At 39.8% G+C, this 15,758-nt stretch overlaps 1 protein-coding gene and 1 long non-coding RNA gene across 10 annotated transcripts in view; one reads left to right on the plus strand and one right to left on the minus strand.

Annotated features, from left to right (window-relative positions):
* The window catches only part of LOC132830941 (uncharacterized), a 558,005-nt gene that overhangs the window by 102,243 nt on the left and 440,004 nt on the right, over positions 1 to 15,758 (minus strand). For 3 of the 7 annotated variants that reach the window (XR_009646454.1, XR_009646451.1, XR_009646450.1), the window contains one exon: positions 3,401 to 3,495. The exons of the other annotated variants lie outside the window; for them this stretch is intronic. This is a non-coding gene — a long non-coding RNA (uncharacterized LOC132830941). The remainder of the gene's footprint in view (positions 1 to 3,400; positions 3,496 to 15,758) is intronic. 7 annotated transcript variants of the gene reach the window in all.
* The window catches only part of LOC132830925 (bcl-2-like protein 11), a 48,873-nt gene that overhangs the window by 15,559 nt on the left and 17,556 nt on the right, over positions 1 to 15,758 (plus strand). The window lies entirely within an intron of this gene.

The raw sequence follows: 15,758 nt of genomic DNA on the forward strand, positions 1-15,758 counted from the left end.
ACATACTTGGCAAGCACTCTGACCTAACCATGACACTAAACCAGTATGTTAATGCCTTTCTTTGTTAACCAAAACCACAATAATCATAACTGGTCCTCACCATAGCAGCAAGACAGAGGAGATAATTTAGCATTGCATAGTACATTTGCAACTTTTTGGTCTCATTGTAAAATGAATATAACATGATGTTAATGGGCTTTATTCAGTCGACTTGTCATTATACGATTTGAATAATTTATTGTGTTCTTCATTAGGATATTTACTGTAAAATAAGTAAATAATGCCTTAATGTCGCTGTGTAAAGGGGTAGATTTCTCCCTCCCTCTCTTATTCCTGCTAACACCAGATTTTTCTCACCTAAGTCTGGTTTCCTAATAGTGAGACACAGTTCTGTGGGTGCTAACAGTGCTCCTAAATGTTGTGAAAGGCAAGGTGAGACTGTTCAACCATAGAGCTATCATGAACAAACCAGAGGCTATTATCCCTTGCTGCTTACAAAGGTACAGTTTTCAGCAGGTTCACGAGAAAGTAATCAGGATTCTGAACAATATTCAACTCTTCCTGCCTGCTCTTTAGGAGACACTGACATTTTACATTGGTTGAATATGACAGATCAAGAAATTAAACCCTTGATCATCCCAGTCTGTGTGACTTAGCATCGATAACTCATGGTACCTTGAATTATCAGGAGATCTTCGAAGTAACTTTTAAATGGGTTATTCTAATAATTTATTGATCTAAAAGTAAGTTTGTCTAAGTATATAATTTCATTAACTAGGAGAGGTGAATTGATAACAAAGTAGCTGATGTAGATCATTTGCAGTTCATAAATTCAGCTCAAGATTTCTGTGGCAGTCTGCTGATTCTCCTGCAGATAGTGGGCACCAAAATTAACTTGAAATAAGTCACGTTTTCATGGCCATGTTTTGTAATTTTGTTTTCTTATTATAGGAAAAGGTTCTTAGTTTTTCAGCTAGTTCTAACAGCAATTACTTGAATCTTAGAAAACCCGGAAGGTTCAAGGGTCAAATCCTCAGCTGGTCTAGTCTTTTGAGTACAGTGGCCACAATTGGATGCCGTGGGTTTGAGACAGTATTTCAACAAGGATGCCTGCTTCTGATCACTATCTTAGCAACTGTTACTCGAAGCATGTGTGGATGTCTGTTGAAGTTTGCCTAGTATAGCTTTCCTGTCCCAGTGCAGTCAATCTGCAAAAGCCCTCTCAGCTCACAATGAGAACAGGTTTAGGGAGAAGTCTCAATTGAATCTAATTCAGAAGTAAGTGTTTTCAGGAGGATAAGGAAACAGTGGTGGAACTGTTAATACACCTGGTGATAACAACCAGCTTATAAACATTAGTGAAATGTAAAATATACGTTACAAATAATTGAACACTGAACTGAAGCTGTGAATATATGTCGCTTTTCCTGAATTAAATCAACTTTTTCAAATCCAATGTTTTGGCAGTTATGTACCAGATTCATGAGTTAGCACGAAATAATTATTCCATATGATCATAATTCTGGAGGTTCCCATTTTATTCTTAAATAATGGGTTCATTATGTATCATATGCATTTCTGTGAAGTGATGTGCTTTCCCAGTATGAGTATATATTGGTTAACCACACGGGTTGTCCAGCTGTTGTCATTTTGCAGTTTGTTTGGAATGTTCCTGCAGATTGCAACTCATTGTATTTGGTACGATCTTTGCTGGCTGGCTTAGGGATCCTTAAATCTGTGAAAATCAGGGCATCTGATCAGATGGTTCAGATTTGCATAGCCAATTGTCTGGCTGGATATTTTCATTCACAAAGGGAAATATTGTGATGTTAATATAAGATGTCATGTGGTGTAATAGCCTTGCATACGTGAGTTCCAAGGGAGATAGAGAGCCTGTATTACTTTGGAAGAGGTAAAGAACTTGAAAGAGAAGCAGAGGTATAAATGAAACGGTAAGGTGAAAAATGTAGTCAAACAACAAGTGAATTTTAAACAATTAACAGTGCACACAAAAGCAATTTCTTGAAGTTTTATTCTTTTCTGTTGCTCTACCCATTAAAAATCTACATTCAGCCAGTTATTTTGTGTGCCACTGCATTCACATGGACAGTCATCATCAATGATCTATGAATGGAACTACTTTATGTTCCTATAACTCTTGTCTGGCACAGAGCAGGTCAATACAGGCTATAAAGATAGGCACACCTCTTGTACAGCTACATGGTGTGGTTGGATTTAGCAAAGGATTAAGGAAACTTGTACTGACTCTCCTATCTGAATTTGCAACATTAAGAGCAGATAAAGTTGTCTAGGGAGATAAATTAATTATGCACAATTTATTGGTTGAAACAAAATACTAGGGGAGAAAATTAGATTCCAGGAAGCAAACAAAAATTCAGACATCTCAGACATCTCATGAGTGTACCTCATCATTTGCATTTACATTGTGTCTTATCATGTTGAAATCTCTGAAAGTGCTTTGCACAATGATTTAGTATTGAAGTCACTATTTTGCAAAATATTGGGGTGGACTGTTGTTCTCAAATATCAGTTGCTAATTTTAAATCTGAGGTAGACAATTTTTTAATAAGGAAATAACGTTATTACATTAAGGTAACATTTTCCCAACGGCAGGGATTCAGGCCAAAGGCAGATATATGGAGTTTGGCCAAAGATCACCCACAATCTCATTGAACAGCAGAACAGGCTTGAGGGGTTAAATGGCCTAGTTAAGTTGCATTTTCCCTAGTGTAGTTGTCTTTTGGTAGCGCCAGCAGAATGAAAGTGCTATCCAGGAGGAGAACACTAAAAGCTCATTGTTTGACATTTGAACATAGCAATCAGGAGCAGGCGTGGACCATTCAGCCTTTCCAGCCAGCTGTGCCATTCAATAAGATCTGATTTTATTCTCAAATACAGATTCCCACCTACACTGTTGCTTATCAAAAATCTATTTACACCTGCTCTAAGATTCTGCTTCGACTGCCTTTTCAGGAAGAAAGTTCCAAAAACTTTCAACTTCCCATAAGAAATATTTTACCTCATTGCCCATTTAAAATGGCAACGCCTAATTTTTAAACAGTGATCTCTATTTCTAGATTTTTCCATAAGAGGAAACATCTTCTCCACATTGAGTCTATCAAGGTCACTCAGGATTTCATTTGTTTCAGACAATCCACCTGTTCCAGATTAGTTTCATAAACTGTTTCAGAACTGTCTCCAATGTATTTACATATTTCTATAAGTACAGTGACTAATATCATACATGGTATTCCAGGAGGAACACTAATGCTCTGTGTAACTGAAGCATAACTTCTCTTTGCCTGTATTCAACTTCCCTCACAATCAATGATAACATTCTACTAGCTTTCCTAATTACTTAGTAAACCTGCATACTAACCTTATGTGATTCATGTGCGAGGACACCCCAGGTCTTTCTGCATCTCCATGCTCTGCAATCTCTCACCATTTAGATAATACTCCTTTTTATTCTTCCTGCCAAAACAGACAAATTCACATTTTCCCACATTTTGCACCATTTGCCATTCACCTCTCAACATCTTTTTATAAACTCTTTGTCTCCGCTTCACAATTTATTTTCCTACCTAGGGGTGGCACAGTGGTTGAGTGGTTAGCACTGCTGCTTCACAGCACCAGAGTCCCAGGTTCAATTCCAACCTCAGATGACTATGTGGAGTTTGCACATTCTCCCTGTGTCTGTGTGGGTTTCCTTTGGGTGCTCCGGTTTCCTCTCACAGTCCAAAGACGTGCAGGCCAGGTGAATTGGCCATACTAAATTGCCCGTAGTGTTTGTGCATTAGTCGGGGGGAAATGAGTCTGGGTGGGTTATTCTTTGTAGGGTTGGTGTGGACTTGTTGGGCCGAAGGGCCTGTTTCCACACTGTAGGGAATCTAATCTAATCTATTGTTGTGTCATTAGCAATTTGGCAACCATATTTTCTGAGCCTTCATATAAATAATTTCTATAAATTTTAAATAGTTGAGATCTGTGTGATGCACTAATTGTCACATCTCACTAGCTTTAAAACGACCGTTTGCACTCACTTTCTGCTCAATATTAGCCAGTCAATCTTCTATCTATGCCAATATGCCATCCCTTATTCCATAAGGTTTTATTTTCCATGATAATCTTTGATATGCACATGAACAAATCCCTTCCAGAAATCTCACTACATGTATTGTTGATACACCATCTTTTACCATGTTGTCTAAAGGACCGTGCTTCCAACAGTGCAACATTTCTTTAGTTCTTCATCGGCTCACTAGCCTAGACTATGTGCTGAAGCCAAAGCCCTCTAACCTATTGCAGGGAGCACTAGTGATCTGACACTGTGAAACAAGTTGTTTGTTGATTTATACTCTTCTCCAACAATGGCTGGCTAGCGATCAATAGAATTGGCCAGCTCCTTAATGCCAAACCTCAGGAAAATTAAGAAAATATGTTGCTGTAGGGAGAAAATTGTATTTTTACTGACATTTTGACTCCAATTTGCATCCAAGAGGGTGGAGCTCTTTGGGAGGGAAAAAAAACTATAAACAGATTGCTCCTATTTAATGCACATGAGATCAGTTTCTATTTAGCACACTACACCACAAGCACAAAAAAAATTATGAAGATTTTACTTCAGTCTGATTTTGTTTAACATCTGTGGGACAGCTGCAGTGCTACTGGATTTCCAATTAAAACTTAAGCCCGTTTAGGATTTATTTTTTCTATGCAACTTATAAAGGAGAAGAAAGATAAATATTCGTATATGTTTCATATTATAGACCTATTTACATAGGGTCAGTAATTTACAGTGACGGGATAACTGAAACATGCACTTGGAAACCTAGATTTTTACATTGCATTTCCATCTGCAGTATGTGTAAAGAAGCTGCTATTACCTTTAATAAGAGACAAGTTAGGGTCACCGTGTCAGCCAAGTTCTGTTTACATTACATGCAATTCCACTGTTTTATGAATGTATTTGAGGATCTTGTTACATATATTTCCATAAATCATTAAGAAATTTAGACCAGAGGCTTTGACCAAAGGAATCATTTTTGTAAATGTCAACTATATTCTCCCTCCCTCAGAAATTACAGTACCACATTTCAGCCACTTCACATAATAGTTCCCCACAAAACTATAGATCCCAGTGAAGTGTAAAATTGTTATTAACTTCTCAATCAACAACTTTTCAAAAATAATTAGGGACTAGTTCACAACTCCTTTGGATTTAACCATTATCACCTTGGTTGTAAAGGTAAAACTGCCGTAGTCCTACTAGAACATAGGGCTGCAGTCTCATTAGAGAGAGAGAGACAGACAGACAGAGATACTTAGCTGGTCATGGTTTAACCTGAGGGTCACCATTGCCTCAAGTGAGGGGAGAGATTGTATCTTTCATAGTAGCTTAGCCAATGCAAGAATTGAACCCACACTGTTGGCATCACTCTGCATTGCACACCAGCCATCCAATCAACTGACCTAACACCTATTGGTTCCCCTTGGTCTATCTTGCTTGTTAATGCCACAAAGAATTCTAATAAATTTGTCAGGCATGACATCCCCTTCATGGACCCATGCTGATTTTGATTATATAATGTTCTGCTATTACAGCCTTTATCATATATTAAACATATATTAAATAACATGAAGATAACATTTTCCCAATAATGTATGTTAAGCTTATTGGCTTACAGTTACCGGTTTATAGCTTTACTCCCTTTTCTAATATAAATGTTACATTGGCTGTTTTCCAATCCTCTGGGACTTTTCTAGAGTCTAAGGAAGATTGCTACCAATGCATCCACTATCAATGAAGTTGCTTCCTTTAATATCCTAGGATGCATCCTATCAGGTCCAGCAGATTTATCGGTCATTAGTCTGCATTAATTTCCCTAGCACGCTTTCCTTAGTGACTATTCAGTGGTTAATTGGAAAATGTGTTCTCAACAAACTAAATTAATGACAGAACCAGACTGGTCTTCCCTCTGCTGTTAAATTGCTGATGAACGCCTATTTAATTTAACCTGCCATTTGGAATCCAGTGAGACTGGATTTGCACCCTCTCCATTGACACAGTGAGAGAAGTATAAAACTAGCTTTCCATTGAGCTCACCAGATTCCCACCTGATCATATAGGGTCAAATGACTTGATGGGTGCCTTGGCTTACATAAGGAGAATCAACATGGATGTGATACCAGAAAGATTTTGTTACACCTAACGATTCATAGTTTGGAAAAGGAGGAGTGTAAATTGATGGTGGTTGAGAGTCCAGAATAATATTGGTCTGCCAACTTTAGTCAACTTTAACATATATTTATAAATTCATTCATGGGATGTTGGCATCACTGGCTGGGCCAGGACTTATTGTCCATCTCCAAATGCCTTTGAGAAGGTTGTGGTGAGCTGCCTTTAGATTAGACTTACAGTGTGGAAACAGGCCCCCCGGCCCAACAAGTCCACACCGACCCGCCGAAGCGCAACCCACCCATACCCCTACACTTACCCCCTACCTAACACTACGGGCAATTTAGCTTGGCCAATTCACCTGACCCGCACATCTTTGTGACTGTGGGAGGAAACCGGAGCACCCGGAGGAAACCCACGCAGACACGGGGAGAACGTGCAAACTCCACACAGTCAGTCGCCTGAGTCGGGAATTGAACCCGGGTCTACAGGCGCTGTGAGGCAACAGTGCTAACCACTGTGCCACCGTGCCTTGTTGAACCATTGCAGCCCATTTGGTGTCAGTGCACCCACACTACCATTAGGGAAGGAATTCCAGGATTTTGACCCAGCACCAGTGAAAGAATGATATATTTGCTAGGATGGTGAGTGGCTTGGAGTGGAACTTGCAGATGGTGGTGTTCCCATATACCTGCAGCCCTTGTCCTCCTACATGGAAGTGGTCATAGGTTTAAAAGGTGCTATCTAAGCAGCCTTGGTGAATTTCCTGGTTTCAAGTCTGAGACTGTGATGCCTTTGAGGTGAAGTTTATTTCTACGGTCAGTGTGGTGGCCCAGCATATTTGTGTGGCAATGTTTGTGCCACAGGGATGCAGTGTGTGGGCTTTCAAACATGATTGCAGAAATAACATAGGTTTGGTGTAATTTCTAATGTAACAGACAGCACTCACTAAGACCAAGCATAGATAGAGAATAAAAAGTTACTCACCACCAATAGCATCCTCTTTAATTTGCTTTTATTCAACTTATTTTTAATGAAGCTTACCTACCGTATATACTCAAGTAATAGTCAATTTTTTTTTGACTACTTTTTTTAAGGTTAAATTTATGGTGTTGATTAACACATCAATAATACTTTTGAGGGGCTGAAATACATGCCTCTCAAAATTCACACCATATCATCAGCAGAAGCCCAAGTGACAAACAAATTATGGGGTAATTCTGAAAACCCGGAGTGGAACACAACAGCCAGCGGGCTGGAAGACCGGCAGCAGAGCAAAATAACCAGCAGACTGGAAACTGGAGCGGGACATGACGGCTGGCACACTGACTCATAAACATTGACCTGTTTTCTGTGAAGAGCTAGAAATGACCTTTATGCAAGACACAGAGGAACCTCAATTATCCGGTATTGGATTATCCGGCAAGATCCCAATGCTTGGCTAAACTATGTTATCCTGCATTCGAGTATCTGAAATTCGATTAACTGAACAAAATACTCTCTGCCCCTGTCCTTCGGATAATCGAGGTTCTTCTGTACATTGGAAAATTCCAGTTTCTTTGGCCATAAATTGGGAGTCGACATTTACATGAGATCGACTATTACTCAAGTACATACGGTAACTTATTGTGAGAGGGCAGGGAGCAAGTCATTTGGCCACACGTTTAGCTATGGAATGGTGAGAAAACATACTGTTTAAGAAAGGGAGCCAAAAATAACAGCCAATTCAGATTGGATACAGCCAGCGACATGAGCAGACAAGTGCACTGATGTATTGTGCCGCTGAATGGATACATTTAGGCTCTCCAAAGGATTCCTCCATGTTAAGCTGTTTAAGTTAATGGGGAATTCCTTCCTCATAAATCATAAAGGGTGTTTGGAGAGTGTGACTGCAGGTTCAATAGGTTGAAGTTTGGGAACAGTTTGCCTGTCAAGACTCAAGGTTAGGGAACGGTTATTTAGAGAGAATAAGTTTTTAAAATGATAAATGAATGAGGAAAACATTTTTTTTTAAATTAAGAGAGCGAGCAATCCAGATCTAACCACATCTTAAATTACATATCTGAACTCAAGTACTTGTTAATGCCTTTGGCATAAAGATAAGATTTCTTTGAAAGTTTAGATTTGAGGAGGGAAGGGAATAACTGCATTACCACAATAATTTCAGCCATTAATCAGTTTTACTCGAGTAGCCCATTTGATAGCCTAAAAGTTGGTGAGCCTCAAAACAGACTGAGAGAGACAAAGCTTGGAGTGGGGAAGGCACAGGGTCTTCATCTTAGACTTGGAATATCCTTACCATAACTTTTTAAAGCCCAGGCTTGTTAAACTATACTCACCTTCCTTCCTGGGTACATTTGAAAGTGGGATTGCAAAGTGTTTCATAACAATTTTGAAAAGCTCGACTAAAATAAATGGACCGTCCCTATTTTAATTTATGGTGCATATGCGCATGCTAGTTTAGATTTCTAAAAGTTATTAAAAAGCATTTGACAATTTGTTTCACTGATGGATTATAGTACGTTCATTGCCAAACACGTCAACAAGCACTGCCCTCAGCTTTTCAAATAAAGTTCCTTCTAATTTAATGTGCATAACCCCACCAAAGGTACATCATCATTTAGGTTATACTGCAGCATTTCATGTACTCTGTAGTATTTCAATTGCTCAGTATTCCAAAAACTGGGCCTCCTGGGAAAGAGTTTCAAAAGGGGGTGCTAAATATATCTTTATGGACAGATATCGAACCAGACTATATGTATGTAGTAATCTATTCAGATATATGAGGTTTTACAGGTAGGGTTTTTTAAAAATAAATTCTGGTATGGTGCATTGTTTCTTTCTCCTTAACTTTTTGTGTGTATTTTGCTCAACTTCTGGGCAACAGCTCAACGTAAAATTTTACAATATCGGTTTCCCCATGGAGCCCTTGTTTAGTACTGGTTTGATGATACCAGAAGCATTGAGTGAGGACAGCATTAAAAAATGAAGGGAGGATTGCATACTTATATATGAGAGCTGGAAAAAATCAAAGCCAGCTAGTGCAAAGTTGTTGGCAATGTAAGAGGTTAGAAGGTGAATATATGAAAAGTTAATACACTGTGCCATCTCAAAGTCAGATTCATGGTCCCCTGCTGCTTATTCCAATCTCCTTATTAAACACAGTGCTGAAGCACCTCTGGCAGCAGCAGTAAAATGTGCATTCAGTTTGATTAAGTGCCTTCAGACCGCTATATGGCAATGTACAGCAGAGGTCAACTCTTCCAGAAGGGTGGACTCACTCTTACAAACTTCCAGTGATCATCTCGGTGCAGCAGAAGATGATGATGATGTAGTTGTTTCAAGTTGGTAAATGTTGGTTGTCGGGAGACATTAGGGGGAAAACACCTTTAAAACTGAGTGTTATCTTTAATGAAGGGATTTCTTTTTCATTTTAAAAGTGAAATTCAGGGTTGACACAGTTCATTAGTCAGTACAATTTATGAAAACTATAGATGTTCTGCTGTGATGCTCATGGGTAAACTAGATTGTTTAGAAATATCAGCAGCATCAAACTATACAATGTGTAATGTATCAATCTGCTGCTAGGGAGGCAATACGTTTGTGTTGTGTCCACTTTAAGTCCAACTGCAATAAGGAAACAGAGGATGAAGCTACTGTATGCATTCAAGTATCAATGTATCTCATAAAAGTTGACTCCCTGACTTCCAGCCAAAAGAAAGTCAAAGCTATTTCCTACTTACAGCCACTCACTGTCAAATTCCAACTTTCCCTAAAGCAACCCTACTTAACTGAATAGTGCATCCTTGGAGGTGGTTGTTTAACTCCCTGTGTCTGTGCACATCAGTGTGTGCTGTCAAGGTCACCATTTCGCTGGTGTGCACAAAGTTCCTGCCAATCCCACTCTCTAATATGACAACACGGCATCAAAAAGCAACAGTGGATCCATAGCCCAGTTCAAATTTGAAGTTTGCATTGGAAAGCAGACAAATGATTGTGCAGGAGGTGGAAAATTCAAGGTATCAGAGAAGAATGTTCGAGATTGGAGGGTGCTTTCTCTTTCTGTCAGTTTAAGATGAAACTAAATGAGTGAAAATTGCTAGAGTGCAATTTCTAGCACCACAGTTTCTCGCACCTTTCCTAGTCTGTCCTGAATTTCCAAGCCATCTCTGGATGGTCTGCTGGGTTTACAATGAAAAATTATTCTGTACTGCAACAGAAAACCAAGATTCGCATTGTTTTAAATCAAAATTCAACAATAGAAATAATTTCATGGCTTATTTTGAGCTACTTTTGGAGGTTGGCAGAAACAATCTGTGATCTGGCAATTGTGCAGTACTGAGACAAGGAGAAAGTGATTTTAAACCCCTCCACAAAGTTGCTGGTGTCAAAACTGACCCTCTACCTTTTGACAAAAGATTTAATCTTAGAAACATGACTTTCATGCAAACATAAACCATACCTGTTAGAAATGTAATGCTATTTGGTATTGAAAGTTGCAGGTTAGAATGTATTTGTAAAGCTGTGGTGGTCAGAAAAATCAAATGAACTAACCATCTTTTCTTTGACACTACTTGAGTTGAATCACAAAATCAGGCAATTGGGAAAGGGTTATTGGGAGCATCATAACTGTGGTGGCGCTTTGCAAGAGCTATCCATTTTGTCTGAATGCCCTGGAAATGTTACCTTCCCAACCACTTTCCTGTTCAAATTAGGTTTCCACCCTTCTTTTTTGGCAGTGCGTTCCAGATTATACCATATGTGATGAATGTTTCAAAACGTCAATATGGATACTTTGAAGTTTTTGAGATTCTCAGGTGATTTATACAATAAGCAAAATTTAACCACAGTGGGTAAAATGCTGTACTTAAGGTTGAAAAACTGCATTTTTCTACATTATAAGACCATAAGACAAAGGAGCAGAAGTAGGCCATTCAGCCCATCAAGCCTGTTCTGCCATTCAATGAGATCATATCTGAATTGATAATCCTCAACTCCATTTTCCTGCTTTTTCCTCATAAATATCCTTCACTGAACAAAGAATTGTCCATATCTGCTTTGAATATACTTAATATCCTATCCTCTATGCAAAGTATTCTACAGGTTCACATTAACGGTGAACATAATCTCCATCAGTTAAAAGTTTACCGTCCCTTCGGAAAAGCTTGCATGTCCTCCAGTACTTGCCTTTCCCATTCACGTTTGAGCCCGACCAGTGAATGTTAGTTGGGATTTTACCACACAGGATATCCGGGCTGAGCCTAAAATACACACATGTGCAGGCACACTGACACAATCCTGGCCTGTTTTCCACTCCCTGATGCCTATATAGCTACTTCTAGTTAAACCAACACAGACAGATGATAAAACCTTGAACTTCAGCTGTTAAAGTGGAGTTTCTACTAAACTTACTAAACACTTTTCCTCACCTGTTGAATGAAGTGGGAATTTACATGCTCAATTCTATGAGGAGTGAATGTAATTTACTCTGCTCCTACAATGCTGCATGAAGACACAACAGAGGATTCTGTTCTGAATACCACCTTTCTAATCAATTAATCATCATCAAACTGTCTCTCAAATTTGTCAAGTTAATTTAGCACAACACTGCTGGCAGCTTCAAGTTGTACAATATCTGCTGATGAATGGCAATTATGGCCAGCATATTTTTGGCATTAGATAAAACAAAGTAGAGAAACAGATGCTGTTGCGATCAACAGTGATTCGTAAACGTTTTGAGGGGAATTACAAAGATGAAAAAGACTCGACTCATTCATAACATCCCAAACCACAAGATACGTAGGCCTCAGTTAGTCGATGGTAACATAAAGATTCTGTAGTTTATACTGTTGTCTTCTCTAGGTTTTTTTTAACAGTTGACAGATAGATGTTTCTGACAATAATGAGATTTTAGAAATTTGCAAAACAGGTGGAGGCCAATCTGGCCCATCCTTTTCAGAGCAAACCCGCTGCTCCAAGTATTCCTCACCACCTGGAATTCTCCTCCCTTGCAGCTTGCAATCTTCTCTGCCTCAGTCCCTTCTTCCGCATAGCATTCTGTGCGCCCCAGGTAAACTGTGTGCCCGTGGTAACACCTCACCCAATCAAAACTAACTACTGACCAATCAGCACCATGGTGTACTGTAATATAAGTAATTTGAAATCTGGTGTTCTTACCTTTGTCCGAATGAGGACAAGATAAATAGCTTCGGTAACACTTCTCTCTTCAGCAAGACTCAAGTCCTGTACCACCAAGCAACCTTTATAACTGTTTCTCCTAATTACTCTTGCCAGTCTTTCACTGACAGTTTAAACTCATTGTTTTTCACTGCTGACCCCCAACTAGAGAAAACAGTCTTTCTCTAATTACCCTATCAAAAACTGTCAGCATTTCAAACTCCATTAAACCCTCAAATAAAAGCAAAGTATTATGGGTGATCAGAGATCTGAAGGGAAAACAATGTGCTGCAGAAACTTCAGCCCGGCTGCTATACAGAGGAACAAAGTTAATGTTTAGAGTCCAGCATGAGTCTGAAAGCTTTTTGTTCTTAATCCATTAAACCTCACAAACTTCTCTTCCCATGTAATGTCACTCCTCACTAACTACGAATTCCCACACCTGGTACACCAAACAATGTGCTCTCTATGGCTTTATCGTCTTCTTAATAATGGACACCCAAACAGATATCCTATGACCCAATAATGCATTCTAAGTATTTCTCAAACCCATGTCCTGTACGACCTGGAAGCACAAGGGAAGCAGATACAATGGGAACACCACCACCTGCAGGATCCCCTCCAAGACCCACCTCATCCTGACTATCACCCTTCCTTCACTGTCATGGGGTCTGAATCCTGGAACTCCCTTCAAAACAGCATCTTGGGTATACCTACTCCACAATGACTGGAGCAGTTCAAAAAGACAGCTCACCACCAGCTTCTCAAGTACAAATAGAGATGGAAGTAAATGCCTGTCGAGCCAGTGACGTGCATATCTCTAAAGGAAATATAAAAGGGAAAGGCCATTTTTTTGTTAATCCGCTCACCAACAGTTAAATAAATTATGACTAAATATCCTGACTTGTTCCATTATGCGTCTCATCATATTTTGGGTTTCCTTCCATAACACATTACTTCAAATGTTTTTCACATTCTTTTGTCTGCCCATTCCACAGTGCTCCTGAAGTCTTTTACAGACTGTTTGCTAAATCTTTTACTATCATTTCAGCACCAGGTCTGTTCCCTACAAGGAAGCCCCAATCCATACAAATACTAAGACGCAGTTATTTACCCGGCAGGTTGACGGTGGCACAGTGGTTAGCACTGCTGCCTCACAGCGCCTGAGACCCGGTTTCAATTCCCGACTCAGGCGACTGACTGTGTGGAGTTTGCACATTCTCCCCGTGTCTGCATGGGTTTCCTCCGGGTGCTCCGGTTTCCTCCCACAGTCCAAAGATGTGCGGGTCAGGTGAATTGGCCATGCTAAATTGCCCATAGTGTTAGGTAGGGGTAAATGTAGGGGTATGGGTGGGTTGCGCTTCGGCGGGTCGGTGTGAACTTGTTGGGCGGAAGGGCCTGTTTCCACACTGTAAGTCTAATCTAATCTAATAAAATTGACGAATGGAAATTTTGACATGTATAAGTTAGAACTGAATTGGAAGAGAGACCTAAGAAACTTAAACTCATTCCATAGCGCCACTTAGTGACTCGGGCCAACAACTAACCTGTGACAGTTGATACTGCGCAATTACAGAGGAATGCTGGGAGAAAATTGTGATCAGAAATCCGAGTTTTGTGGTTGGGAAATGTGTGCCTTACTTAAGATTTTTTTAGTCATCAGTCAAGTTAGTTATTGATTATTGATAATATTCAGATATTCATTGAAATGTGCTTTAAAAACCACATGCTAAGTTTCAGAAGGAAAATTTGTATTTTTGAAATATACAACGTGAGGAAACAATAATGATATTTGCACCTTCCACTTAACGGGGAATGCTGTTTGAGTTTTCAGTGTGAAGTACACATTCAGATAGGCTTGGATCACACCTATGTGCAAACAGTTTATACTTTTTATTCATTTATCAAATCTGGATATTACTGGCCAGGCCAGCATTTATTACTTAGCCTGAATTGCAAAGGGGGCAGCTAAGAATCAAGCAAATTGTTGCAATCACATGCAGGCCAGACCAGTAACGACAACGGTGTCCTTCCCTAAAGGACATTAGTCATCCAGATGGGTTTTTGCCAACAGTCAACACCAGTTGCATGGTCATAGAGTCACCGAGCTTTACAGCATGGAAACAGACCCTTCGGTCCAACTCATCCATGCCAGCACTTGGCTCATATCCCTCTAAACCCTTCCTATTCCTAAACCCATCCAGATGCCTTGTAAATATTGTAATCCTACCATCCTCCACCACGTCCTTTGGCAGGTCATTCCATACATGCACTACGTTGTGTGTGAAAAAGTTGCCCATTAGGTCCCTTTTAAATCTTTCCTCTCTCACCTTAAACCTATGCCCTCTAGTTTTGGACTCCCCCACTCCAGGGAAAAGACAATGTCTATTTATCCTATCTATGCCCCACATGATTGTATAAACAGATGTAATGTTTCAGCCTTCAACGCTCCAGGGAAAACAGCCCCAACCTATTAAGCCTCTCCCTATAGCACAAAACCTACAATCCTGAGAACATCCTTGTACATCTTTTCTGAACTCTTTCAAGTTTCACAACATCCTTCCTACAGCAGGGAGATAGTAATTACATGCAGTATTCCAACAGTGACCTAACCAATGTCCTGTACAGCCACAACATAACCTCCAACTCCTATACTCACTGCACTGACCAATAAAAGCAAGCATGCCAAACACCTTCTTCACTATCCTATCTACCTGCGACTCCACTTTCAAAGAGCTATGAACCTGCACTCCAAGGTCTCTTTGTTCAGCAACACTCCCTAGGACCTTACCATTAAGTGTATAAGTCCTGCTAAGATTTGCTTTCCCAAAATGCAGCACCTCACATTTATCTGAATTAAACTCCATCTGCCACTCTCCCACCCCAGGGAAAAGACTTTGTCTATTTACACTATCCATGCCTCTCATAAATTTGCAAACCTCTGTAAGGTCACCCCTCAGCCTCTGACGCTCCAGGGAAAACAGCCCCAGCCTGTTCAACCTCTCCCTATAGTTCAAATCCTCCAACCCAGGCAACATCCTTGTAAATCTTTTCTGAACCCTTTCAAGTTTCACAACATCTTTCCAATAGGAAGGAGACCAGAATTGCACACAATATTCCAACAGTGGCCTAACCAATGTCCTGTACAGCTGCAACATGACCTCCCAACTCCTGTACTCAATACTCTGACCAATGAAGGAAAGCATACCAAACGCTTTCTTACTATCCTATCTACCTACGATTCCACTTTCAAGGAGCTATGAAGCTGCACTCCAAGATCTCTTTGTTCAGTAACTCTCATTAGACTCTTAATTGCAGCTTTTTATTGATTTTAAATGCCACCATCTATCGTGGCAGAATTTGAATCTGGAGCCCAGAATAT

The sequence above is a fragment of the Hemiscyllium ocellatum genome, chromosome 3, assembly GCF_020745735.1.
Source record: "Hemiscyllium ocellatum isolate sHemOce1 chromosome 3, sHemOce1.pat.X.cur, whole genome shotgun sequence".
In the NCBI taxonomy this organism is placed as follows: Eukaryota; Metazoa; Chordata; class Chondrichthyes; order Orectolobiformes; family Hemiscylliidae; genus Hemiscyllium; species Hemiscyllium ocellatum.